Genomic DNA, 26,424 nt, shown 5'->3' with positions numbered 1-26,424 from the left:
AACCTTAGATGATATGTTAAACCAGATGGACTTAACAGACATATACAGAATATTCCATCCAAAAGTAACAAAATACACAATCTTCTCAAGATCACATGAGACATTCACCAGAAAAGAAGAGATGTTAGACCACAAAACAAGTCTTAATGTGTTTAAAAGGATTAGAATCATATCAAGAATTTTTTCTGACCACAGTGGTATGAAACTAGAAGTCAAATACAAGAAGAAAACTGGAAATTTCACAAATATGTGGAGATTAAACAATCTGCTACTGAGCAATCAATGGGTCAAAGAAGAAATTAAAAGAGAAATCAAATGCCTTGAGACAAATGAAAATGGAAATACAACATACCAAAACTTCTGGTATGAAACAAAAAACATTTCTAAGAGGGAAGTTCATAACAATAAGTGTCTACATCAAGAAGCAAAAAAGATGTCAAACAATCTAACTTTACACTCCAAGGAACAAGAAAAAGAACAAACAAAGACCAAAGTTAATAGATGGAAGTAAATAACAAAGATCAGAGAGGAAATAAATTAAATAGAGATTAAAAACACAATAAAAAGATGAATTAAACTATGAGCTGTTTTTTTGAAAGGATAAACAAAATTGAAAGAACTTTAGCTAGACTCATCAATTAAAAAAACACAGTACTCAAATAAATAAAATCATAAATTAAAGAGATGTTATATCTGATACCACAGAAGGATCATAAGAGACTACTATGAACAACTGTACCCTAACAAATTGGACAACACAGAAGAAATTGATATATTCCTAGAAGCTTACTACCTTCCAAGACTAAATCATGAAGAAATAGAAAATCTGAATAGACTAATTACTAGTAAGGAGATTGAATCAATGATCAAAAACTTCCCAACTTCCCAGTATCAGAAGCCTTCACTGGCGAACTCTACCAAGCACTGAAAGAATTAATACCAATCCTCAACCTCTTGCATAAATGCAAGAGGAAAGAACATTTCCAAACTCATTTCATGAGGCCAGATTATCCTAATAACAAAACCAGACAAGGAAACCACAGGAAAAGAAACTTACAGGCCCATGTCCCTGATGATCATAAATGCAAAAATGTTCAACAAAATATTAGCAAGCCAAATTCAACAGTACATTAAAACAATCACACACCATGATCTACTGGGATTTATTTCAGGGAGGCAAGGATGATTCAACAACTACGAATCAATCAATGTGTTACACCATGTTAGTAAAATTGAATCATAAAGATCATATAATTTTATTAATAGATGCAGGAGAAGCATCTGACAAAATTCCATATCCATTTATGATAAAAACTCTCAACAAAGTAGGTAGAAAAAGAATGTACCTCAACATAATAAAGGCCATATATGACAAGCCCACAGCTAACATTATACTTAATGGTAAAAAGCTGAACATTTTTCTTCTAACATCATAAACAAGATAATAATGCCCACTTTTACCACTTTTTTCAACATAGTTACTGAAAATCCTAGGCAGAGCAATTAGGCAAGAAAAGGAAATAAAAAGTTTTTAAATGAAAAAGGAAGAAGTAAACATGTCACTATGTGCAGATGGCATGTATTATAGATAGGAAAACCTAAAGCCTCCACAAAAAAAAAACTGTTAGAATAAACTAATTCAGTAAAGTTGCAGGACACAAAGATCGATATACAAAAATCTGTTGCATTTCTATACACTAAAAATGAACTATCACAAGAGAAATTAAGAAAATAATCTGATTTAGAATTGTATCAAAAAATAAGATACCAGGAATAAATTTACCCAAGAAGTTGAAAGATCTTTACACTGAAAACTATAAGACACCAATAACAGAAATTGAAAAAAACACACAAAAAAATGGAAAGATAATCCATTTTTGGAATGGACTGGAAGAATTAAGATGTGAAAACATCCATACTATACAAAGCAATCTATGGATTTCATGCAAATTCTATCAAAAGTCCAATAGCATTTTTTCACAGAAATAGAACAATCCTAAAATTTGTATGGAACAAAAAAGGACCCTGAATAGCCAAAACAATCTTGAGACAAATTGCTCACACTTCCTGATTTCAAAGCTATAGTAATCAAGAGTATGGTGTTGGTATAAACTCAGACACATAGGTCAATGGAACAGAATAGAGCCCATAAACAAACCGTCTCATATATGGTCAATTTACAACAAAGGATCCAAGAATATACAGTGGGGAAAGGACAGTCTCTTCTATAAATGATGTTGGGAAAACTAGACAGTCACATGAAAAAGAATGAAACTGGACCAATATCTTAGATTATACACGAAAATAAACTCAAAATGAATTAGACTTGAAACATAAGACCTGAAAGCATAAAATGCCTAGAATAAAACATAGTAACTATTTTACATCAGTCTTGGTGATTTCTTGGATTTGACACCAAAAGCAAAGACAAAGGCAAAAATAAGCAAGTGAGACTACATCAAATAAAAAGCTTCTGCACTGCAAAATTAAAAGGCAACCTACTGAATGGGAGAAAATATTTGTAAATCATGTATCTGATAAGGAATTAATCCAAAATACATAAAAGCTCATATAACTCAACAGCAAAAAACCAAAGAATTCAATTAAAAATTGGGAAGAGGATCTGAGTAGACATTTTCCCAAGGAAGACATACAGGTGACCAATAGGTACATGAAAGGCACTCAACATCACTTATCATCAGGGAAATACAAATCAAAATCACGATTAAATATCACCTCACACCTATCAGAATGGCTATTATCAAAAAGATAAATAACAATTGTTGGCGAGGATGTGGAGAAAGGGGAACCCTTGTGCACTCTTGGTAGGAATACAAATTGGTGCAGCCACTATGGAAAACAGGATGAAGTTTCCGCAAAAAATTAAAAATAGAACTAACATATGACCTGGCAATTCCACTTCTGGGTATTTATCTGAAGAAAATAAAAACACGGATTCAAAAAGATATCTGTACTCCCATGTTCATTGAAGAATTATTTACAATAATCAAGACATACAGGCAAACTAGGTGTCCATTAATAGGCGAATGAATAGAGAAAAAGTGATACACACACACAGGAATATTACTCAGCCATAAAAAATGGTCATTTGTGACAATGTGCATGGACCTAGAGAGTATTACACTAAGTGAAATAAGCAAGACAGAGAAAGAAAAATACTGCATGATCTCACTTATATGTGGAATCTAAAACAAAACAAAACAAGCAAACAAGAAGCACATAAGTACAGAGAAGAGTTTGGTGTTTACCAGCGGCAGGGTGTTTGTGGTAGGAGAAATAGGTGAAAGTGGTCAAAATGTACAAATTTCTAATTATAAAATAAATGAGTCATGGGGATGTAATGTAGATCATGGTTACCATATTTTTAAAAATTTTATAACTATGTTGGTGATGAATGTTTAACTAGATTTATTTTGGTGATCATTTCCCAATATATGCAAATATCAAATCATTATACTATACACCTGAAACTAATGTTATATGTCAATTATATCTTAATTTTTAAAACTTTACACAAAAACACCTGCATGCATCCATGACAGATAAAAATATGAAATACTAATGTATCCTTGAAGTCCTAAATGTTCTTTCCCTATCCCATCTCCTCTCCAGAGATAAATTCTTTCTAGAATTTTTTTATTCATGCCAAGTTTGCTGACCTATTTTTTAAATTTTTTTATTTTATATTGGAATATAGTTGATTAACAATGTTGTGATAGTTTCAGGTGTACAGCAAGGTGATTCAGTTATACATATACATGTATCTATTCTTTTTCAAATTCTTTTCCCATTTAGGTTGTTATATAATGTTGAGCAGAGTTCCCTGTGCTATACAGTAGGTCCTTGTTGGTTATCCATTTTAAATATAGCAGTGTGTACATGTCAATCCCAAACTCCCTAACTATCCCTTCCCCCCAACTCTTTCCCCTTAGTAACCATAATTTTGTTCTCTAAGTCTATGAGTCTGTTTCTGTTTTGTAAATAAGTTCATTTGTGTCATTTCTTTTTAGATTCTGCTTGTAAGTGATATTATATAATACTTCTCTTTCTCTGACTTACTTCACTCAGTATGACAATCTCTAGGTCAGTCCATGTTGCTGCAAATGACATTATTTCATTCTTTTAAATGGCTGAGTAATATTCCATTGTATATACCACATCTTCTTTATCCATTCCTCTGTTGATGGTCATTTAGGTTGCTTCCATGTCTTGGCTATTGTAAACAGTGCTACAATGAGTATTCAGGTGCATGTATCCTTTAGGACCATGTTTTTCTCCGGGTATACACTCAGGAGTGAGATTGCAGGATCATATGGTAGATCTATTTTCAGTTTTTTAAGGAACCTCCATACTGCTCTCCATAGTGGCTGTACCAATTTACATTCCCACAAACAGTGTAGGAGGGTTCCCTTCTCTCCACACCCTGTCCAGCATTTATTGTTTGTGGATTTTTTGATGATAGCCATTTTAACTGGTGTGAGGTGATAGAATTTTGGATTTATCACTCCCTTGTTTATTTATAGCTTTACCATAAATGTAGGCATCATCAATATATTACTTACTTTTGCATAGATTGAAATCTCATGTAAATTGGATTATATCCAATTGTGTGTATTGTGACTTTTTTTTTCAACTTTTCATCTTAAGTGATGCTGGTAGCTATAGCTCATATACTTTAACATGTGCATAGCATTCCACTGCATGAATAACTAGGAAATTACTTAACTGCTCACCTCTCAGAAAAAATTTGGATTGTTTCTAGCTTTCTCTATCCCATGCAGTGCCACTAGGGTTTATTCTTAAACATCTCTTCTTGAGCTTATGTGTTAATTTTTCTAGGGTGCCTTCGTATTTGTTCAGCTCTATCAAAAATGATAAATTATTTTCAAAAATAGATGTACCAAACTGTACTCTTCTAGTAGTGTGTAAATTGCACTGTTGTATTACATTATTCCTAGAACTTAGAATTACCAGAATTTTTAAATAAACTTGTAGGTTTAAAAAAACTCACTGGAAATTTAATTTCTATTTCCACATTTGTTACTGAGTTTGAGCATATTTGCATACATTTATTGGTCTTATGTGTTTCTTCTTCTGTGTCAGTTCAAGTTTAATATTTATCTATTGGGTTGGCCAAAAAGTTCATTTGGGTTTTGCTGTAAGATCCGAATGAACTTTTTGGCCAACCCAATATTTGCTAAATTATCTGTGTCTGTGTTAGTTTCATCTAAGTTTTCAAATTCCTCCATTTTTGAAACCCTTTTTTGGAAACACTACCTTGCAGATAACTATGTGGGTTCTGTTGCTCTATCTTAAAGTGGCTTATGATCTCTCTCTAAAGTAACAGGGCTACACACACTCCCTCCCTACCCTCAACATTTTTTTTTTTTGTTTCAGAAATTATATTTTATCTCAGTATCATTTTGTAATTTTTCTCAAAGCACCTATTTCCTAACATTACATAATACACCTATTCGCTCTTTACACATTTTTGATAGAATATAAGCTCTATCAGGGCAAGAATTTTATTTTAATTTTAGTACTGTGTCATCATTGACTAGAAAGAAAACTGGAATATGTTATCCACTAAAGTATCATTCACTGTTGAATAAATAAGTGCATTTGACCAATCATGTCCCTTTGTGCCTCTTCCACCTTTTTAAGCAAATAAACAGGAAATAACTTTTAAAATGTGGTATCACTCAAAATAATAGTTTAATGGTGAAAACAGAATGTTTGTGATTTATAATCATAAAATCTGAATTTGCTTCTCCATCATATAATTACTCATCCACTTTGAAACTTGTTAACTAACGATTGTTCTTAAAAGTTTACTATGAATCTTAATGAAGAACGTATATAGCTGAAGATCTATAAACTGGAAAATTCTTTCCTAATGTTGGGTCTAATTAAACACAACTTTTAGCAAAAATATTCTGTTAGAAGATGTTGGAATTACATTAAAAGATGAATTATAATAAATATCTTTAATCTGTTTAAACTATTAAGGAGACTCCAACACAGAGATGAATAAAAGATAACACTGTGCTTTGAATTTGTCTCGCAAATTACTGGTCATAACGTTAGAAAAAGGAGAAATTTGAATCACAGTTAGAAGTCTAAGGCTACACAAAAGTGAAATCAAATAAGCTGGAATTGTGTTTAATCCTGCATCAATTTGGATAGTTGTCTTAATGGAAGATCACAGGACCATTAGATTATCTCATTATCAAGGTTTTTTTTCTTTTAATAAATCAGAATTATTTGTCAAATCACAGCAAAGACGATTGTTATGAACTTCCTAAAGAAGTATTTACCAGGCTTTTAATGAATGTAAATGGAAGTACCTCGATATTGACAACATTTTCTGTTAGAGCAATTGTTTCTGTTAGCAGGCCTGTGCTGTTAGCAGTTCTGCTATAAGAAAGTGGTCTAAAGAAAAAGTATTCAAATAAATTTATGGATTTTTGATAGCCTTATAAAGATTATAAAAATAATGTTCCATTTGAGGCAGGAGATAGATGGGCCCCAGGCTGAACAGCCGGAGTTTGTCCCCTGTGGACAGATACTCCAAGATGAAGAGGAGGAGGAGCTAAGCCCTGCCCAGATAAGCAACCAAATATTTCTTATTCTCGAGGTCAAGGAGAACTTCCTGACTACACATGCACAGAAAAGCTCCTTGGAGGTCAAAAGGGAGAGGGTACTACCCCATAGTAAGTGATATCAAGCTACCCACAGGTTTCTTCGCTAGAATCCATCTTGGCTAAGAAATGCACTTGCACACATGGGACGACACTGAGATATACTAAATACGGACTGAGAACCAGGCAAAGCAAGATGACTGGCCAGAGGAAACCCGGAAGAAATGCCTCACATAAGTGATTCAAACTACCACAATGACGTGACTCTCTCTCTGAGACTGACCATGTGTCTTTCCACATGTACCCTTTTTCCTCCTAATAAACACTTATTTTGCTACTTTCCATCTCTATGTAGAAATTCATTTCTACACAGCTGATGGGCCAGGGCCTTGTCACTGGCCACTGGTCCCTTGTGGTCTAGTGGTTAGGACTCAGCCCTTTCTCTGCCGTGGCCTGACTTCAAACTCTGGCCGGGAACCAAAATCCTGCTTCAAGCTGCTGCAGGCCAAGGCCATCCGAGATCACTGTTAACTATGAACAGTTTATGTAGATTGCAATAGCTGGCAAATTCCACAGATTATGTACCAATTGCCATAATTCAGTTGCTTATTTTGAAAATTACCAAAAGCATTTCCTTAAAAGTCACTTCTAATAAGCCCAATTAATTAAATCAAACAATTACCTTAACTTTAAGTTTTTATTAAAAAATAAAAATTTATAAGATACTATTTTCTTATTACAACATTGGTCATTTCTATGAGTGTTTGTTTTTTCAGCACTTTTTCATCTTAATGAGGTGTAGAATTTTTTAGAGGATTTAGAGTTGTTTAATAAGCTTCATAAATCACATGCTTTTATATTTTTGTTTTTTTCCTACTTACTATTCAGCAAGTGGTTTTAAAACTTCAGAAATCTGTTTTCTAGATTATATATCAGAGTGGTAAGCAATCCATTGCTGGTTTATGATCATTAACTCCTACACTCAGTGCCTTTCACCATCTCATCTCATGTTCTTTTGGGAGACTGAAATCACCTATCAATTCTTCACAACATGAGTCTCTGGAAGAGGCAGAGCATTTACCCACCATGACAGCCCAAGAGAGAGATTTTCTTCTTCTTATACCCTGCAAGCCAAAGGAAAGGCAAATAACTTAGGGTAAGCCATTTAGTTGACCCATGGGTGTCAGAAGGCAGAAGATCTTATTGGTATTCAAGGACTGGAATGTAGCAGCAGAGGGGAAACAAATAATTAATCACCTATAGTCACCTGAAAATGAATTAAACAAAATGTTTAGGGAGTCTGGGAGGACCCTGCAACAAGAAAGTATGAATGGTAGGAAGGGCATGTGAATTTCATGGACATGGAATGGAATAACTCCTTCTAATGATGGGTCATATTGACTTTCTAATAGAATTTATTCCTTCTCCACAGTAGCCAAAACCAAAGTTTGATTCTTCAAGTTGTGAGATTACAACATCTATTGAATCATATCTCCATATTTCTTATGAGAAATTCAGAGCATTCTCCAGAAAGTAGAGAAAACACAAACACTGCAATGGAGACATACATGAAAATTCAGAGTCCAAGAGTAACCCAAACTCCCAATGCCCAGTGAACTCCCCTGGTCAGACTAGTATTATCCCCATATCTATGAGGCATAATAACACCAATTCTTTTTTATTTTAGGAAGTTAGTGTTCCTCATGACCTATTTTAGTCTACAGACATATATCTGGAATCACATTCCAACATACCTATATGTGGCCAACTGCAAAGTCAAATCATGGAAGACAAGGCCACATAAAAGAACTGCAGGACTTTGCTAATCTCCAGCAGCAAAAATCTGGGTATTTTATCTGAGAATAGATTCCAAAGGTATATGGAACATAACTTTAGAATGGGATGAATTTTTAGGGGTACATTTACCAGTGACTCTGCATTAGATATACTCATTTACAAATAGAGGAATAATTAAAATTGTTTGCTTACTACTTTATGGAAACCTAGACTCACGAGTAGTGTATACTAAACACAGTTGAGAGTATATGGCATAATATGAAGTAAAGAATTCAAATATTTCTAGGGCATTTTAATTTTATAAATGTATGTGTGGAAGAAAAATGTATGTGGATATTGGATAGTAGTCAAAAGGTAGACCTAGTGGACATTTGTCCTGGATCTGAGCCCTTATATTTTGGAGGAATGCTCCATTTTCTATATCTTGGTGACAGGTAGGATCCAATTTCTCACTCAGTACTGAGGATGAGGGCATAACCTACTGTTAACCATTTTCTGCTTTGTAGAAGTTTGAGTCTGATGAATAATGCAAAGAAAAATGGACAGGGTGATTAGACTCAAGGCAGAGGGCTGAACAGCAGTTGCACCCAGTGGCAGTAGCAACATCTACTGTATCCAGCATAGAGGCCTGTGTAAGGCTCCAGGGACAGAGAGAAGTGACAGCAGCATTCTGGTATGTTCTGTCTCCACTGGTTTCTTCCTTCTCCCAAACCTGATTCTTTACATTTTGTTGTTGTTAATCTGTGATATCTCTCAAATCTTTCTAATAAATTATCTTTTCTGTTTAAGTTAGCCACGCTTACTTTTGTAACATGTCACCAAAAATTATTAGTTCAAATTTCAAGTACAAATTTTGCATATTCAGTGCAGTCTATTTTAGGTGTTGGAAGTGCTGTGCGGGAGCTCATTCTTGGAAATATAACTGGGATATCATTTTCTAAGTGCAGAGCAGTGATGGCAGGGTGTGTTAGAGTTGGGGTCATTCCGGACATTTTTTCTGAAAAAAGGCAGAAGAAGCCAGAAACAAGACCAGAGCCCTCAAAATGGGCTGACATTAACAAGGAAGTTGTCTTGGATAGATTTTTTTTTTTTCTGTTTCCTCACAGTTTACTGATTAGTTTCCTGGATAGGGATAAAGTAACCCTGACTTTGAGAGTTCTAAGCCAAACAAGTCATATAGGGGACCTAACTGTTCCAGAATAGTGAGAAGTTGGAGAATGGCAAGAGACTGTGTGATGTGAAGGTTGATGATTTCAGACTGAGATTTAGAAAAGGTGTTCCTGAAAATTACTGGTCTCAGGAAGAAGGTTCTTGATATGGTAAGCAGTTTCACTCCTTGTTTCTAACCGAGTGATTACAAACAGAAAGTGTATGGGTATTCAATCTGAAAAGCTGGAATGGGGCCTGATATGTGGTAGGCTGAATCTGACATTCATTCTCCTATATAAGCAGTTCAGTTTCTACCCTACTCTCCAGTGGGACAAGAATTTTTATGACTCTTTGAATATTACATATACTTTCCAGATGCTAGCATTTGTTCATTCATTCATTCATTTTTATTAACACTGTTCTTTGTTTAGAAAGCACTCCCTTTGTGGCTTTGTCTACCAAAATCCTGTATATTAATCAAAGCCAAGTTCAATAGTAAATTCTTCCACAAAGTGTTAGCTGATCTGCCCTGCTAGAATCTCTTCCACTACTAAATTCTCTCAGCATTTTGTAGTAGGATGAATACTGTGGCATCGGTTAAGTGGCAGGTTGAAATCTATTGATGAGTAGCAGAAATCAATCAAGGCAGGGAAGCATGCTGGTGTGTGGATTAACATAAGGACTTGTCTCACCCTGGTAGTAAAACTTCAGAACTAGAAACCTCAGCTCTGGGCCTGTTAGCTGGGTCACTGCACATAGTCTAGGGAAAGGAGGCTAAAGCCAGGTACGGATGAGGCACCCAGGGGCATCCCAAACCATGAGCACAGCTTATTTCTTTCTTTGTCTCACTAGTAAATGGAAATTCTTGCCATTCTCCTAAGCCTGCTTCTCTAGAAGAAAAGTAGGACAGAACTACACACACACACTTATTATTACTTGCATGTGGGTGGAGTAGGGTAGGCAGGGATTGAGTGTATAGCTCACTTATGGTGCATATTTTATCACTACTATTGTGTAAGTTATAAAGGCAAATAAAATTTCTCTTTCTTTTGGGTTTCCCACAAAGCATAATGCTATGTATGTAGGATAAGCTCAGTAAAACTTTTAAAATAAATAAATGGACAATTACCACCATAAAATATCTATCTATTTATCTAGGTATGTGTAACAATGTCTGTTCAATTCCTCCATAACTCCTCTTTAACCTCTAATACTGTCATCTATAGAAATTATTTATCATGTCTACTTAGATTTAATACTAAGAAAAATATCACTCCAGTTCATTTTACCCACATTATTTCTATTTCTTGGTCAGTATTTTGATGCACTTCTGTGATTAAATTTTAATAGCAGAGTTAAACTTTTCTTAAGTATACATTCTTTATCACATCAACCCCAAAATCAATGGTGTTTGAGTGATTTCCACTATATTTCTGTAAATTACTAGGGGTTGGTAATTATATTTCACACGTTAATGTTATAGAATCCCAAATAATAAAATCAGATACTATGGAAAATGTACTTAAGTCTTCACAAAGAAAAATTTTAATGTCTTAAAACTGCATCTTCATGTTTTTATTGTTTGAGTTTGGAGAAAATAAATGGACCAATGAATTGTGTATTCCTGAAGTGCATACCTTTAAAGTATAATGCATAATCATCTGATTGATTTTGCTCCAGGCAATTAGGTTGAAATGGTCATCATGATATAAAGAGTGATTATTTTTCTTTTTTTAATCAAGTCTATATCAGGCATATCAAAAAACTGAGAGAAAAGATGCAACTGAACTATACTATAAATTCATGAAAATTAAACATTAAAAAATGAGAATTTTCATTTGACATTATGACTATTTATAGGCCAAATACTAATTTAACTTTAAATTTAATTTTATAGAAAGTATTCTAAAATCATAAGTTTTCAAAAAATGATTAATAATATACCTAGATGGTGACGTATACCAGAATTATTCCATTTCTATTTTGGCAGAAATGGAATAATTGAACTCAAACTTAAATAAATTTGAGTTGTACTTCAGATTCTATTTCAATCTAACTTAAAATACTGAAAATCATATCTAAATGCAATTTTCTTATTTACATACTTATTCAACTGTACTTGGATGTATTTAATTGCATTTCAAGAGACTTAAAAGGACATTCTCAGTGTGTTAGGCAGTGTGCTAGGTAATTGAAAAGATCAATGTTATTTCATTTAATCCTTGCAGTAAGCTTGTATGAAAAACCTCAATTTCAAAGCAGTTGAATAACTTGCCCAAAGTCAAACAACTTGTGACATAACTTGAAATTTTGTTTTCTGACTAAAATCATGCAATTTTTGAAGACACTTTGCCATATTTTATTCATGAATTTTTTTGATGCTTCAACATGATCATGAGATTTTATAGAGGACAGTAATGTTGTCATGCATTAAGTGATATTGATGGTCTATTTATCCTCACTTTAATGGAACCTGGACTATTACGTTTGTTTTTGATATTTTTTAATACTTTATTGATGGCTCATTGGCTGTTTATTTTGGTTGTGAGTGTGCCTGTTTGCTGAGATGCTTCATTTTTGTACGTCCAACTGGTTCCTTGGAATTTGCAATATGCAGAAACATGATTTCAGCTAGCACTTTAAACTGCACCTGAAGTATAAATTAATTAGCCCTGTGTGAAGGCCTAAACATCTCTTAAATGAAACTTCTTCAGTTCAAGGTATGCTCTTCAGTGCAAGACCACTTTCATAAGTCCATTTACTTACACCTTCAATCATTCATTTGCAGATATTTAATGAGCAATTATGATGTGCCAGAAACAGTCCCAGGTGCTGGGAAATCAACAGTGAATAAAACAGGAAAATGTTTAGACCTTTAAAAGCTCACATTCTATTGGGAGAAACAGGCAATGAAAAATATTAAAAAATAAAATGTATAACATTTAACGATGCTAAATAGTATGGAGAAAAATTGCCTAAGAAAGAAGGATAGGGAATGTTTGGTGGGGAGGGGATACAATTTTAGATGGAAAGTTCAAAGAAGGCCAGACTGAAGAGGGTTATCTGAGAAAATAACTAAATAAAGGTAGGCAAAAAGAGTTGGTCCTCAGATCCACTGCTCAGTCTCCCCCTAGTCTGCTTGGTATTTCAGGGATTCTGACCTAGGCTAGTAGTAACTAGCTGGTTCTGGCTAATGGGCAGAAATCAAGAGTAGATGGAAGGAAGAAGATCATGTTTCCCATTTCCCCACAATCTGCTTTGGGCAGTGCCTCCAGCAGCTGCCTTGCTTCTGTGGCTCTAACTCCCACTGGATAGGCTAACTGTAGTTCAGGATTCTTCTGGCTGACTCCAGGACATAAGTTCTGATAACACTGCCTCTTTCCTCGCCCTCTCTTGCCCAGGGCTAGATGGTTTCTTCCTGCTGGTAACCCGTGGGTTCTTAGCACTCCCATCACGTGTAAAACCAATTCCATGTGTTAAATCTTCTTCTTAAATACTTTTTAAGAGTTTACAAATAGGGCTTCCCTATTTGTGGTGCAGTGGTTAAGAATCCGCCTGCCGATGCAGGGGACACGGGTTCGAGCCCTGGTGTGGGAAGATCCCACATGCTGTGGAGCAACTAAGCCAGTACACCACAACTACTGAGCCTGTGCTCTAGAGCCTACGTGCCACAACTACTGAAGCCCATGCACCTAGAGCCTGTGCTGTGCAACTAGAGAAGCCACCACAATGAGAAGCCTGCGCACCGCAACGAAGAGTAGCCCCTGCTCACCACAAGAGAAAGGCCCTGCGCAACAACAAAGACCCAACACAGCCAAAAATAAATCAATAAAATAAATTTATAAAAAAAACCAAAGCAGTTTACAAATAATATTTAGACCCTGATACTACAGAGGTGAGAAAGCAAGACTCATGGCCATATAGGTAAAGATCATCCTGGACCATGGGAACAGCAAGTCCAGCTATCTGGGAGAGAGCTGCCAGCAGTGCTCATGACACAGCAAAGAGTACAGTGTGGCTGCCACTGACAGGGAGGAGGAGAGTTCAGAGATGGTAAAAAATGGGTCAGAGAAAAGAAGGGATTGAGGATGAAGCACATCTTTCGGGATCTAGTAGGTCATCTCTCTGATTTTTGACTTTTACTCTAAAAGAGACGGAAAGTTATCAAAGGCTTTTTAACTACAGAGTGAGATGATTTAATTTTCATCTTAACATATCCATTCTTTCCTGAAAGGGACAACAGCAGAAGTAGGAAGACAGATTTAGAAGGTAGTGAAACATTTTGGTGAAACAAATGGTAGTGGCAGGAAAATAGCAGTGGTGGTGATGAGGGGTGGTCAGGTCATGGGCAGGTTGCGATGGTCAAGCTAACAGGATTTGAGGATGAATCACACATGTTAAACGAGAAAAGAATACATTGAGTTTCAAAATTTATTAAGATATTTAAGTGGAGATATTGGGTATATGAGCATGAGCTATGTAAGTATGAATTCAAGTGGAAAGATCTGACCTATAGACATAAATTTGGGAATCACCATATATACATAGTTTTCTATTCCTTGCTTATTTGTAGTGTTTTGGGATAGCTGAACTTCTCAATAAAAAATGATTACATAATCTATAGATTAATAATATAGAAAATATAGATTGTTTTTAAGCAAAACTATAGAACCTTTTAATTGTTCTTGCTAAAGTATTCACAATGCGGAGTCACACATTTAGTCCAAGTATTTTTGACCTTGTCTTTTAAACAGTTGTATTATTTAAGTTACAAATCCAGCTCATGCTAAGAAGGGACTTGATAAGATACTTGTGGTGTCTAAGAAAATCTTACAACAGCATTCTCAGGGCTTGAGCACTGAAGGCTCATTTGTGTTTATTGCCTTAGAGTCTGCATGTATGTCCTCTACATTTTCCCCTTTCACTGCAAGCCACCTTTATCCACATGGCACAAAGTATATTCACCAACAATTCTACATCTTTACACCTAATGGCTTCTGTGATTCAGAGAAAAAACAGTTCTCAGAATAACAAGGAAGAGGGAAAGCACCAAAAAAGCTGTATGTTCAGTACAGTTTTCAAAGCCAATTTAACAGTCTCTTAAGAAAATGTATTTTTCATTATTTTCATTCATTTCCTATATATATATATATATATATATATTGAACATGAAGTTATTAGTATTTCTCCTTCAAAAACATGAAAGGGTAAAAATAATAGCAGCATTAGAAACCATTTTCATTTAATACAATTTTTTTTTTATAATTCTATGTACTTTATCCCAGATCTCATAAAGAAAGTTAAAATTGATGTAACAATTTATCTGCAATGTGTTTGATCAGTATACAACAATAAAGGTTAGTATCGGTGATATTTAAAAGATATGATATTCAGTAGAGAATTACATAAGAAAAGATTATGTAGTTTTAAGCCCAACACTCCATGCCACATTTTAGGATTACTTAGATAACTACAGTAAAAAAAATTTTTTAAAGACTTTGAAGCTATGAAGCATGCTAAACTTACCAGAGTACGATGTGGTAATAAATTATTCAACACTGCATGTGAAAATAGATCTACGAAATAGAAAAGAGTTACATTTCTGTCATTTATTTATTCAACAGACATTTATTCAGTTGCCTCTGCTTTTCAAAGGATAGTAGCATCTGGTTCTACAGAAAAAATAAATAAATAAACTGAAAATATAGGAGATTCATTTAACTGCAATTCTTTCAGAAATAAGCACTTTAAGTTCATTAATTAGGAGCCCAATCAGCCTATCAGTCAATATATTCAGATTTGCTTCCACCACTGGTACCACATAGTTTAACCCCTATCATCTTTTCCAATGACCAATGCAGAAAGTAGAAAAAGCCTTGATCCTACTCTTGCTCTACTGACTATCCTCCACACAGAACTCAGAGCCATCCTTATAAAACAAATCAGATTGAGCCACTCTCTTTGTGTCAACCCTCTGACTGCTTTTCTACATCTTTAGAATAAAATACCAAGTTCCTCCTGTGGCATACACCATCTGGTCCCTAGCTCACTCTTACAATCACCCTCAATTCTCCTACTTCTCTTCCTCTTACTTGCTGTGATCCATGCCTTGGTCATTTTGCTATTCCTTGACTGTGTCACCCATATGCCTACCTTAAGCATGTAGACTTGCTCGTCTCACTGCTGGAACTCCCTTGATCCACGTATCTACTCTGGTCATTCCACACAGCATTCAGGTCTCTATTTAAATGTCACCTCCTCACAGAGCTCATTTTAGACCATCAATTCTCCATCCTTTGGGTTACTTTAATTTTCTTCACAACATTTACCTCTAACTGGCAATAATGTATATATATATATTTGTCTAATATTTCCATCCCCAAATAAAATGTAAATCTCGGGAGAGCAGAGATTTTGCCTCTTTGGTGTATCTCAGGACATAGAAGTGCATGTCACACAGGTGATATACAATAAATTCCTGTTTAACTCATGAATTTGTTGATTGTATTGTACCTATACATAATGTCATGTAAATGGATATGAATCCCAGCTGACTACTTTTTAGCTCTGAAAGCTTGGGCAAGTAAGCAAACTATTTAGCAAAATGGTTGTAATGACACTTATTTCATGTGCAAAGTGCTTATAATATTGCCTGGTGCATTTAAATGCTCATTGACTGTTACTTACATTTTAATTTTATTTTTATTATTATGTTATTGTCTACATTTAAAAAACTGTGTTTCTGCATTCATGTAAGGGAAATGCATGTGTGTAAAATGTGTATAAATATAGGGTCCTCATTATCCTGTCAGTATCAGACTCCTGGCTGTAATGAGGTTTCTTGGGGAGGCAAAAGTCCTTATTACACAAAAATATTTACTTATGAAATGACCAAAACTTCCAAAAAAGTATTTGATATATTCTTTAAGTTATAGTTCATATTCCCATCTAAATTTTATAACAGTTCAAAAAATATTTCCATAATATTGAGTTTCAATTTTCATTTTTCTCTTCAAGTTGGCTTTTTCCAGTAACAATTATTCTCCAGTTACACAAATCTTCTTTGATCTTTTGCTCGTTTTCAAGGACCAGAGAAATAAATGTATATGGATAATGTTTAAGATGAAATAAAGTTAAATGTGTCAATGATCTTTCATTATTTTATTTTCAATGGCAGAATAAACCTTAATGAATAGAATTTACTTTTTTGTGTACTTTGCTTTTGAGTGGAAAAGATGAAAGACATGAGAGTATAATATCAGTGTATGTCTTAAGATCAGTGCATATTCAATCTAATCTCCCACACCTTTTCACATACAGTCCTCTGCAATGATAACATTGTCTAGTGATGGCTCTTTGCACTATGTTAGAAGTTCCTTTGATATGTTACCGTATTATTCCATATGGATCCAACCACAACAAAACCTTATCACTTGAAACTAAGTTTTTGTTCTGCTACAAAAATAATTGAGTTTGAACATTTAATCACATGGTTTTATGCTGACCTAGCAATAATATTCAAAGGATAGATTCATTTTGCTGAGACCGATTTTCCTGGCACTCAACCAAATATTAAAATGGAGCTCTATAAATAACATTAGTGTACTGTGAAAAGGCAGTAAAAAATAGTATCCATATCATTAGTCTAATGTCAATCAACTTAATTACTGCTATTGCTAACGGGAAGGTATCTTCAAGTACTTAAATTTTTCCAAGTTTGTTAACTAACATAGCTCAAGTCCCTGTATTTCCAGTATACAGATTACCAGACAGTTTTATTGGCATTGGATATGGATTTATTTCAGATGAGTTTAAGCAAGGTGTGGACAAGAATCTTAAAGTTGACACCATCAGGGTAATGATTAATTTTACAGGATGAGAGAAGATGTTTACTATTCACTAAAATATATGCTGGAGATCTACCAAGAACATTCAGGATGTCTCTTTACTCAGTATGTCATTGCCTGTTTAAACAGAAAATACTACTACTAATAAAAACAACTACCTCTATATTTGTTATTTTGCTGTGAACCAAGTAAATAATAATTTTTAGTTTGCTGTATAAATTATCTTATTCATCATAACAACAATGTTTAATACCTCTGTTTACAATTGTGGAAACTGAGGTTCACTGAGCTTATTTACTTTGTTCACATGGTGAGTAGGATTTATAGTCACATGTGTCTGGCTCCAAGGCTTATTATTTTTATGATTTAAATATATTGTCTATTGAAATAGCCTAGAATTTATATCAATTTCTTTTTTCTCTTAATGAGAAATATTTTAAATAAAAAATTTCTTCTAAGCATATTTTATCTATCACTGGGGCATAATTTACATCAAAAAGAGTTGATATTTGGAAGAATATAACCAAACTAAGGAATGTTTCTTTCTTGTAGTTAAAGAATTGGAGTCTATTTCATAAGAAGTTCAAGTAGATTTGGACAGAGTGACATGAATAGATTGACAACTGTGAAGATGTTATAAATTCAGGTGGATCTGATAGAACAAGAAACATTAAATTCCTCAGAGTAAACTGTCTATTGTTAATAATTAAACTATATAATTGAATAATCAACAGAGGAGTGTGATAAACCATACAAGTAATCAGAAAGTATAAAAACTGAATTAGCCAGTATGACAAAACTCAGCATAAGCCGAGCAGTTATGCTTGTTGTTATTGGAGTACAACAAGTTATACCCTGGGAGGAAAATGTGCTGAACTTGAAGTTGGAGATAAAAATAACCTCTTCCAAATATTGTTCAAATTAAAACTGTTATACAGTACACACACGAGCTTGATGCCATCTCTAGCACAGAGGTTCAATGGTTATTTTAAAGAAGTAAGGAGGTAGTGAGAACATAAATATTACTGGATGATAAATTCCCCCTTATTTTTAACAAAGTTCTCACTGGTTATTATTTTACACAATTAAAAGTACTTTCTTTTTCTTCTCAAATATCTTCTTTAAACAGCTATGAGTCACTGTAGCAAAATATCATAAAAATTATAAAAAATTATGCTAAAAATCTTGTAATGCATTTCCTATATCCCATACATTCCATATAAATGATGCTGTTTTAAGTAAAATATTTTAAAACAAATTCTTTATGTAAAATAAAGATGGTTTAATCAAAAACCAACCACACATTATTTCAAGTAAAAACTAAATAATTTTAAATGAAACAGGAACTACACAGGGATGTTACTATCACTATTACTATGTAATATTTCTTGTAGTATCTAGAAAATGCAGAAAGAACAGATAATGAAAATCTGGCAGAAAAAAAATTTAAAAGAAGAACTAAAATTATCTCCTTTTGCTGGTGATAGGACTGCATATACAGAGACTCAAAGAGGGTCTAATAACATTTTTTTTAATTACTAAGGGAATTGTTAAAGTGACCAGTTATAAGTTTTACCTATTCAAGAAAAAAAAAATGTAGACTAGGAATTAGAAAACAATATTGCATTGAAAAAATTATGACAAAACAATAAAATTCTCATAAATATACATATACCTTAAGGTATAATTTACTCGTGTATAATTCTGCTAGTTTTGACAAATGCATGTAATCAACAAATAGAATAGAATCTTCACCCTCCAAAATTTCTCCTGTGCCCCTTTCAGTCAACAACTCCATTACCCTAATCTTTTATAGACACTGTTCTGATTCTTGTCCCTATGATTTTGCCTTTTCCAAAACGTCATATACATTAATATAATACGTAGCCTTTTGAGTCTGACTTCTTTCACTGAGCATAACGCATTTGAGATTCATCGACATTATTGTAGGTATCAGTAGTTCATGTATTTATAGCTGAGGGGTATTCCTTTACATCTATATAGCATTCCCCAGTTAAAGAACTTTAAAAATGTGACACAATGGATGAAGGTGATTAAAATGTACAAACTTCCAATTAGAAGACAATAAGTACTAGGAATGTAATGTACAACATGATTAATATAATTAACACTACTGTGTATTATACATGAAAGTTGTTAAGAGAGTAATCCTAAGAGTTCTTGTCACAAAGAAAAATTTTTTTTCTTTTTTTTCTTTTTTTATCTATATGAGATGATGGATGCTCACTAAATTTATTGTGGTAATCATCATGACGTAGGTCAAATCATTATGCTATATAACTTAAATTTATACAGTGCTGTAAATCAATTATATTTCAATAAAACTGGAAGGAAAAAAGTCTCAGATAATAGTAAAAAAAAGACACAAATTTTCTAAAGAAATAAATTAATTATAATTATAATAAATTATATAAAAAGAAACTATAGGAACCATCAGCCATATAATCCAATCTGACATTTAATCTAAGACATGAAGAATAAGTAGGAATTAGCTGAACATTTAGGAAGGTCAAAAGACATAAAAGGTCCATAAACTTAGGCAGACCCAATAGAAGAAATGAAACTTTAACCAAAAAATTACATCCAGAAATACAGCCACATAAATAGTTCAGTTAATCTTTGACAAGGGAACAAAGGCCATACAATGGAGAAAAGACAGACTTTTCAATAAATGGTGCTGGGACAACTGGACATCTTCATTCAAAATAAAATGAATCTAGACAGAGACCTGTGCCCTTCATAAAAATTAACTCAAAATGGATTATAGACCTAAACATAATGTGCAAAACTATGAAACTCCTAGAAGATAACAGAGAAAACCTACATGACCTTGAGTATTGTGATGACTTTTTAGATAGAACACCAAGGATACAGTCTATGAAATAACTTATAAGCTAGACTTCATTAAAAATTTTTTTTTTTAAATTTTGTTCTAGGAAACACACTGTCAAGATAATGAGAAAACAAACCACAGACCAGGAGAAAATATCTGCAAAACACATATATGATAAAGGACTATTACCCAATATGTGCAAAGAACTCTTTTTTTTTTTTTTCTTTTTCTTGTGGACCCTGGGCCTCGTCTCTCCCTTGCATGACAAACCACCCTGCTGTTAGGATCCTGTCTACAATCCAAACAATAAATGTCTTTTCCTGACTTTCTGCTGCTCCAGGTTGGGAATGCTAGGAATATTTTGACAGAGTTCACGCATCAAGAACAAGCAGCAAAGCCTCATTACAGCCCACGAGCACAAATGCAGTTACAGCCAATATAAATCAGCTCCAGGGAGGGAGGGGAAGTTTGGCACTGAATAAATGAATAAATGAGTGAATGAATGAATGAATGGAGGGAAGAAGTGAAGTGAATACAAAGAACTCTTAAAAATCAAAAATACAAAGAATGTGATTAATAAATGGCCTAAACACCTGAACAGATACCTCACTAAAGAGATAAACAATGGCAAATAAGAACAGGAAAAATGCTCCACATCTTTATCAACAGGGAAATGCAAATTAAAACAATGAGATACCGACAAATAAATTTATTAGAATGTCCAAAATTCATAACACTAGTACCACCTAATGCTGGCGAGGATGTGGAGCAACAGGAACTCTCATTTACTGCTGTTGAGAATGTAAAGTGGTACAGCCACTTTGGAAGATAGTTTGGCAATTTATTAAACTAAATGTACTCAACATTTGATCCAGAAATCATGCCTTTGTATTTATACAAATGATTTGTAAACTATGTTCACTCAAAAACCTGCACATGGATGTTTTATAGCAGCTTTATACATAGTTGCAAACAACCAAGATGAACTTGGTTGAAAGGATTAAGAAACTGTGGTACATACAGACAGTGGAATATTATTCAGCATTAAAAAGAGATTAACCATCAAACCATGGAAAAACTTGGAGAAACTTTAAATGCACATTACTAAATGATAAAGGCCATTCTGAAAAGACTACGTACTATATGATTCCAATTAATGACACTCTGGAAAAGGCAAAATTATGGAAAGTATAAAAAAAAGATCAGTGGTTTCCAGCAGGTGGGGGGAGGGTGGGATGAATGGGTGAAAAACAGAGGATTTTTAGAACAATAAAATTATTCTATATGATCTCATAATGGTGGATACTTGTCACTATACATTTGTCAAAACCTATAGAATGTAAAAACACCAGGAGTGAACCCTAATATAAACTATGGACTCTGAGAGATAATGATGTAGGTTCATCAACTGCAATAAATTTTTTTCATAAAAACCATTTATTTTTAGTAATAAAGATGGGAAGGAATTACACTGAAGTATTTATTTCCATGTTATATAATTATAGGCAGTTTTTCTGCTTCTTTACTAATTTTCCAAATAAAATGTAACAGTATAAGCTTTTACTGTTTTTATAATCTGATAATTGTTTTCAGAAAAAATCATTGAAAAATTGAAAAGGAATAAAAAAGACAATAGAAAGATGAACAAATTATATTAATAGGCAATTCATCTCACTATAACTCAGAAAAATATAAATAAAAATAAGGATGAAATACCCATTTATACCCATCAGAAACACAAAACGAGTTCATAACATCCAACAGAGGCAAGTGTAGAGGAAATGAGTAGTGTCATCAGTTGCTGGTGGGAATATAAATAGCTTCACCTCTAGGGAAAATAATCTGGAAGGCACTATCAAAATTATAAACGTACACAACCTTTAACCAGCAATAGCACCCACCTATTTTCTGTGTTCCTCTCTACTACGTATTTGTCTGCCATGTGGAACTCATAATTTTTTTTAGTTTTTCTGGATCTATTCTCCCAGCATTGCAGACAAGAGGGGAGCAAGTTAACTAAGGAAATGTATTCAATACTGAATTGTATTTAGTGCCCCTAGGATATAGATGGTTTATATTTCATAAATGATGTCACCAGCATGCTCAGCTGGGTGGTTTTCTACAGCCTGGTTTAGTTGCTTAAATATAGACATAGAGAGAAAACAGCTTGCTTAAACATTGTTTTTGGTTTGGTTTTATTTTCCCAAGAAAAATGACAAAAGGAGAAATAGACAAATGCTAATAGTAATGACCAAAAAGGTAATTAAAAGACAAGTCATAGCATGTTAGGTAGAAACAGAGGAAACTAAGGAAAAAAATCATGAATAGGGAAAGAATAATTGGGTCTGCGGGCTGAAAGTCTTCTTGAGGTCAAAGAACAGTCAGAGTGGGAATTGTTGGACTAATAAAATGTAATAAGATCATCAGAGGAAGACATTTCTGTATTAATTATTCTATAACTTCACGTTTTTGATGACCAAACTGTCTGGTTCTATCAGGGACCAGCTCTAACCTGTGACATGCTGGCTTTTCTATCTCACCAGAACGGGGTTAGGAACACAAAGTAATTTTTTTCCCATGTACAGTTTTACAATGCAATTTATATGAAGGGGAAAAAGGAAAAAAAAAAAAAAAAAAGTCCTGGAGCATGACTATGGGAGTGGGTGGTTGAGGTAGGCTAGGCAAAATGGTGGTTAGAGAAGAAGAGGTCAAGGAACCAAAATGCCAGATTGTTGGAAGGATTATCAATAAAGACATCAACATCCCCCAGCATGATTGGAGAAATTAGAGTGGGCTATAAGATTGAGAAGCCAAGACCAAAATCATCAAGAAATGCAGGAGATTGTCCAAAAGGTCATCAGGTATCAGTAATCAATAGTAGATGTAAACCCATATATCATAAGCCCTAAAAAAATGAGTGTATTTTACAAAGAGATGGAGGAATCTATTATACATTTGATAACACCTCAGCATATCAGAGAAAATGAGGTCACAGGTTTTTAAATCATCTTAGAAAAGAAACTGAATGAGCATGGAAATTAAAATGTAATTAGCCTACAAAATTAGATGATGACCTGGTCAGTGTTGGAGTCTCAAATGACTTTCACTCTGGCCAGATAGTCTCATTGAAATGAAAAATTGCTGTCAAAAGAATTAAAAACCAAGGGAAAACTGAAGGTCTTTTTGCTTTCTTTAGAGAAAGCACAATATTTCTTACAGGATTAGTTCAATTAAAATCTCCAGATTTTAATTCAGGTATGACCAGTGGAGAGTTTCCAGAGAAGCTACGTAGTGGTTGCAGAGGGCAGTAAGTAGTCACAATAAGCCTCCTTTGGACAAGATGATTATGCTCTTTATTATAAGTACTGCAGTGGTAACACACAAAAAAGCATAGCTATCTAATAATGTAATCTCACTGTAAAATAAAAAAAAATCCATCAAGCTTTAATAAAACAAAATTTTAAAATAAACTTTGACTCTAGGAAAACTCACGATACAGATATTTTCGCTGACATACTTATAATTTTCATGAGACCAGCAACAGAATTTTCCTTGTTCACCACTATATTCCTGTACTTATCAAAGTGAATGGCACAATAGTAAATGGGAGTGTTTTCTTAATTTCTCTTTCTGAGCTTTTGTTGTTAGTGTAGAGGAATGCAAGAGATTTCTGTGTATTAATTTTGTACCCTGCAACTCTGCAAAAGTCATTGATTAGCTCGAATAATTTTCTGGTAGCATCTTTAGGATTTTCTATGTATAGTATCATGTCATCTGCAAACAGTAACAGTTTTATTTCTTTTCCAATTTGGATTCCTTTTACTTCTTTTTCTTTTCTGATTGCCATGGCTAGGACTTCCAAAACTAGGTTGAATAATAGTGGTGAGAGTGGACATCCCTGTCTTGTTCCTCATCTTAGTGGAAATGCTTTCAGTTTTTCACCACTGAGAATAATGTTTGCTGTGGGTTTGTCATATGTGGCCTTTATTATGTTGAGATAGGTTCCCTCTGTGCTCACCTTCTGTAGAGTGTTTATCATAAATCAATGTTGAATTTTGTTGAAAGATTTTTCTGCATCTATTGAGATGATCATACGGTTTTTATTCTTCAATTTGTTAATATGGTGTACCACATTGACTGTTTTGCATACATTGAAGAATCCTTGCATCCCTGGAATAAATCCCACTTGATCATGGTGTATGACCATTTTAATGTGTTGTTGGATTCTGTTTGCTAGTATTTTGTTGAGGATTTTTGCATCTATGTTCATCAGTGATATCGGCCTGTAATCTTCTTTTTTTTGTGATATCTTTGTCTGGTTTGGGTATCAGGGTGATGGTGGCTTTGTAGAATGAGTTTGGGGGTGTTCCACCCTCTGCAATTTCTTGGAAGAGTCTGAGAATGATAGGTGTTAGTTCTTCTCTAAATGTTTGATAGAATTAACCTGTGAAGCCATCTGGTCCTAGACTTTTGTTTGTTGGAAGATTTTTAATCACAATTTCAATTTCATTACTTGTGTTTGGTCTGCTCATATTTTCTCTTTCTTCCTGGTTTAGTCTTGGAAGGTTGTACTTTTCTAAGAATTTGTCCATTTGTTCCATGTTGTCCATTTTATTGGCATATAGTTGCTTGTAGTACTCTCTTATGATCCCTAGTATTTCTGTGGTGTCAGTTGTAATTTCTCCTTTTTCATTTCTGATTTAATTGATTTGAGTCCTCTCCCTTTTTTTACATGACGACTCTGAATAAAGGTTTATCAATTTTATCTTCTCAAAGAGCCAGCTTTTAGTTTTATTGATTTCTTTTCTTCGTTTCTATTTCATTTATTTCTGCCCTGCTCTGCTCTTTATGATTTCTTTCCTTCTACTAACTTTGTTTTGTTTGTTCTTCTTCAGTTGCTTTGGGTGTAACTTTACGTAGTTTATTTGGGATTTTTCTTGTTTCTTGAAATATGATTGTAAAGAATAAAATACCTAGGAATAAACCTACCTAAGGAGGCAAAAAACCTGTACGCAGAAAGCTATAAGGTACTGATGAAAGAAATCAAAGTCGACACAAGCAGATGGAGAGATATACTATGTTCTTGGATTGGAAGAATCAACACTGTGAAAATGACTATACTACCCAAAGCAATCTACAGATTCAATGCAATACCTAGCAAACTACCAATGGCATTTTTCACAGAACTAGAACAAAAAATTTCACAATATGTATGGAAACACAAAAGACCCCGAATAGCCAAAGCAATTTTGAGAAAGAAACATGGAGCTGGAGGAATCAGGCTCCTTGACTTCAGACTATACTACAAAGCTACAATAATCAAGACAGTAAAGTACTGGCACAAAAATAGAAATATAGATCAAAAGAATGGGATAGAAAGCCAAGAGGATAGAAACCCACACACCTATGGTGACCTAATCTATGACAAAGGAGGCAAAAAAATACAAAGGAGAAAAGACAGCCTCTTCAATAAGTGGTGTTGGGAAAACTGGACAGCTACATGTAAAAGAATGAAATCAGAACACTCCTTAACACCATACACAAAAATAAACTCAAAATGGATTAAAGACCTACATGTAAGGCCGGACACTATAAAACTCTTAGAGGAAAACATAGGAAGAACACTCTTTGACATAAATCACAGCAAGATCCTTTTTGACCCAGCTCCTAGAGAAATGAAAATAAAAACAAAAATAAACAAATGGGACCTAATGAAACTTAAAAGCTTTTGCACAGCAAAGAAAACCATAAATGAGACGAAAATACAACCCTCAGAATGGGAGAAAATATTTGCAAATGAAGCAACTGAAAAAGGATTAAACTCCAAAATACACAAGCAGATCATGAAGCTCAATATCAAAAAAACAAACAATTCAATCAAAAAATGGGTGGAAGACCTAAATAGACATTTCTCCAAAGAAGATATACAGATTGCCAACAAACACATGAAAAAGTGCTCAACACCACTAATTAGTAGAGAAATGCAAATCAAAACTAGAATGAGGTATCACTTCACACCAGTCAGAATGGCCATCCACAAAAAATTCACAAACAATAAATGCTGGAGAGGGTGTGAAGAAAAGGGAACCCTCTTACACTGTTGGTGGGAATGTAA

General features: G+C 34.0%; 1 long non-coding RNA gene across 1 annotated transcript in view; it reads right to left on the bottom strand.

The window, feature by feature from the left end:
* Positions 1–26,424, bottom strand: part of LOC309656122 — an 870,723-nt gene that overhangs the window by 74,875 nt on the left and 769,424 nt on the right. Inside the window, exon 3 of the long non-coding RNA XR_014261150.1 lies at positions 15,135–15,184. This is a non-coding gene — a long non-coding RNA (uncharacterized lncRNA). The remainder of the gene's footprint in view (positions 1–15,134; positions 15,185–26,424) is intronic.

The sequence above is a fragment of the Balaenoptera physalus genome (genome assembly GCF_965194825.1).
Source record: "Balaenoptera physalus genome assembly, chromosome: 2".
Taxonomy (NCBI): domain Eukaryota; kingdom Metazoa; phylum Chordata; class Mammalia; order Artiodactyla; family Balaenopteridae; genus Balaenoptera; species Balaenoptera physalus.
This window is presented reverse-complemented; position numbering and strand designations above follow the sequence as displayed.